The 3,519-nt window shown below is 54.9% G+C and overlaps 1 pseudogene; it reads right to left on the bottom strand.

Annotated features, from left to right (window-relative positions):
* Positions 1 to 2,491: 2,491 nt before the first annotated feature.
* LOC103590664 lies at positions 2,492 to 3,225 on the bottom strand (annotated as a pseudogene).
* Between the last annotated feature and the right edge of the window lie 294 nt (positions 3,226 to 3,519).

Genomic DNA, 3,519 nt, shown 5'->3' with positions numbered 1-3,519 from the left:
TCTGGAAGGGACTTTACAGGTGTTCACTGGATGGAAAAGTGGTTCATTGTAGGACCATACGTGGGCATCGATATCTACTGAAACTCCAAATCCCAAACACAACAGCAGTCACAGGCCCGACGACTGCTACCTCAGCTGTGCCTCCCTGGATGGGGCAAGTCTGGGGACTGGCAGAGGAGCACGGTGGTGTGGATGCCGTGGTGTGTGCCTCCCCGACCCTCCTTCGTGATGGGCATGGGCATCTCCTCCCTGGAGTCACCTGATGGGGGCTGCCCGGCCCAAACTCATGCCCCTCCCCAGGGGGCCACCAGCCTCAGTGACTGATAGCTGTGCTCTGTACTGGCCTGGACCCCTGCTTGATTCAGGATGACGGCACAGTGGCCCCTGCCCCAGGGTGTCCCATGAGTCTGGCTGAGGCCTCACAGCTCATCCATGGGGGGCTGATCCACCCCCCCCAACCTGCCTGCACACATCCCCATCTCTGCACGTGTGCTGACGCCGGCCCTGCACGCGCCATTTCTGTTCACAGACTGCAGGCAGAGCGGGCAGCCCCCACCGCTCCCAATGTCCCCACCCCCGCCACCAGCTCAGCCCAGGCTTTGCAGCTTGGGGAGAAGGAAGCTGATCGGCTTCGCCTCTCTGGGTGCCCAGCTGTTTGAGCAGGACAGCGGGCCCTGTCGCTTGCTGTGGCTCCTCCTTCTGTCCTGTGCCGCCTCCAGCGTCTGGCTCACAGAGGAGTCCCGGGTCTCTGTCCCCACGGCTTTGCTCCCAAGGGAGGAGCTGAGCTTTCCTCTCTGGCCTGCCTGTCTGCCTTCTGCAGACTGTCCTCCAAGGAGTCACAGCCTCAAGTTGACTCCACTGTCTAGTTTTCATCTGGGAGGGGAAAATTAGCCCATGGTGCTAATTACATACATTCTTAATCCCAGTGGGCTTCCGCATGCAGTTTGAGGCTCCACACACTACACCAGATGTGCAAAGAGAATGTGGCCTGCTTCCTGGTGTGATCAGTCTCTTCTGGATGATGCAGTCTCCTGATGGGCACATGGCTGGCATTATAGACCTCCTCTTCTCCCCTTGGCCCTCTCCTCTCTGAGTGTAGATGGTGCACAGTGTGGGTGGGGGGTGCTGGTCTCCAGGCAGGTGGCTGGTCCGCCTTCAGCTGGGCCCCTGCTGGTAGAGGCCGAGGTGGGGGGTCTGTCTCATCCTTCCCCTGGACAGAAGTCCATGGCAGTTGTAACTGTGGTCTGGGGCACTCAGCCACTGTCCCTGGTGACATCCTGGCTGCCCTGCAGCTCTGAGGTCTGGTCTTCCATTTGGTCCCTTATTCAAACAGCCCCACTGATTGTGTCCTTGCCTTCAGGGTCACTTCACCCCAGTGAAGTAGCAAGTCACCAAGCCAGACTCTTGGGCCGGCCCGTGGCTCACTCGGGAGAGTGCGGTGCTGATAACACCAAGCCCTGGGTTCGGATCGCACATAGGGATGGCCGGTTTGCTCACTGGCTGAGCGTGGTGCTGACAACACCAAGTCAAGGGTTAAGATCCCCTTACCGGTCATCTTTAAAAAAAAAAAAAAAAAAAAAAAGGCAGCATTTGGGAGAATCCTGTGTGTGTCTGAAGTTAATGCAGAGAAGCAGGGCTGGGGGCGTGGGTGGCCGAGGTCCCGCTGATCTGCACTGTCCTCCGCCCACTTACGCTTCCAGAACGGTGTGGCGGGGTGGTGAGTCCCATGCTGGGGACACGAGGAGCTCTGTTCCTCTCAGTGTCCCGGGTGCTCTTCCCGCAGGGCAGCGGCCAACGATAAAACAGAGCGACGCGTGGGCTGGAGAGCGTGGACATTCTCCAGCAGAAAGTGTCCCCGTGAGGACCCATCAGCTTCAGGATTTCCCTCACAGGTGGACGTTCGTCCCTGGGAAAAGAGGGGCGTGTGAGTTTGAGCAGTGCTGGGCTTTCCTAGAGCCAGAAGAATTTCCCTTGCATTTCAGATGAGAGCCTTTCTGGATCCTTGCTTGAACCCCAACTGTGGAGAGGAGTGCCACTGAGCAGGTGGGGGAAGTGATGGGGGACAGAATATAAGGCTGCCATCATGTGGCACTGGGCCAGTGGGAGGGCCACCATTCCTGACCAAGCACTGGCTGGGGGATGATGGACACTGTGAGGAAGACACAGGACAGTTTGCTGTCATAGGCACGGGCCTCTGTGTGCCCCGAATTGGCGGAAAGGACAAGGCCAGCCGCCTTGCTGACCTGTAATGGATTTGAGTGGACTCGGCAGCCAATTGACTAGATAAAGAGTGGGAAGGGTGCCAGGTACATCCCGAGAAACACCATCTGTTGACACCCACCGACACCACATGCTTTGCAGGCATCACCTCCTTTATTTTTAATTGTATTTTTCCCAAATGAGTAGGTCTTTTGTTCCATCATTAAAATTTTCAAGCATGTCTTGGGAATCACCCTGTAGCCGGTGTTTGTAGCTGCACAACTCTTAGCTCTTATTCGTCAGCTTCCTGAACTGTTCCTTTTTCAGAGACACGGATGCCATCCACACATTTTCTGATGTCCTTGTTTTAACTGATGTGGCTTGCTGGGTCAAAGCAGCTGAATTTGAAACAAGTTCAATGTTGTTTCCTCCGAGGATTAACTCATCTTTCTGGGCTTGAGAGAGTGGACAAGCAACACGTGGGCTCATTTGAGCCCTGCGGATGTGTTTCTCACCCAGGACATTTCGGATTTCAACAAGAGACCCCTTCTCCTGAATAGCGACGTTGTCGGGAAGCGAGCACATACAGACCTCGTCTTGTAACAGAAGCCCAGCGTCACCTTGATCATGTTCTGTACACGGCTACAGACGTGGAGCCAATTCCTTTCTATCTCCTCACCATTTGGCAACCCAGAGCCTCTTTTCGCTGCTCCCGCGCCTCGCTCAGCCAGTGAGCGGGAACCGCAGACCTCGTCTTGTAACAGAAGCCGAGCGTCACCTTGATCATGTTCTGTACACGGCTACAGACGTGGAGCCAATTCCTTTCTATCTCCTCACCATTTGGCAACCCAGAGCCTCTTTTTCTTTCCAAGGAGACTGAACTCTATGTTGATGTGACTGAAGTCCCTCCGCAGGGTTCCTCTGGGGCCCATTATAATGCACAGTTATAATGACTGTGCATCCTTTCAGAGTGACATCGACATTTTCTGGAATGTTGACAGTCTGATTTCCGAGAATGCTTTCCATTCTTGCAGTAGATGCAGCCAAGCACATCACCTCATTGAATCCTCCCGACGGCCACATGCAGGGAACAGAATTGCATCCCTTTTGACAGGTGGGGCAAACTGGGGCTCTGGGAGGGTTAGTGGTTTGCTTGAGACCACACAGCTGGACCTGCGACCCAGGGGGCAGGGTTTGCTTCTGTAGCTCCCTAATGGGTAGCATCACTGTGAGGTGGTGTGAGACATGCTGTCAGAAATGAAAATCCAGAAGTGGGGCTGAATGCTTTTCATTCATTCATTTGTTTATTCACACACTTCA

Source organism: Galeopterus variegatus, unplaced genomic scaffold (genome assembly GCF_000696425.1).
Source record: "Galeopterus variegatus unplaced genomic scaffold, G_variegatus-3.0.2 Scaffold853, whole genome shotgun sequence".
In the NCBI taxonomy this organism is placed as follows: domain Eukaryota; kingdom Metazoa; phylum Chordata; class Mammalia; order Dermoptera; family Cynocephalidae; genus Galeopterus; species Galeopterus variegatus.
This window is presented reverse-complemented; position numbering and strand designations above follow the sequence as displayed.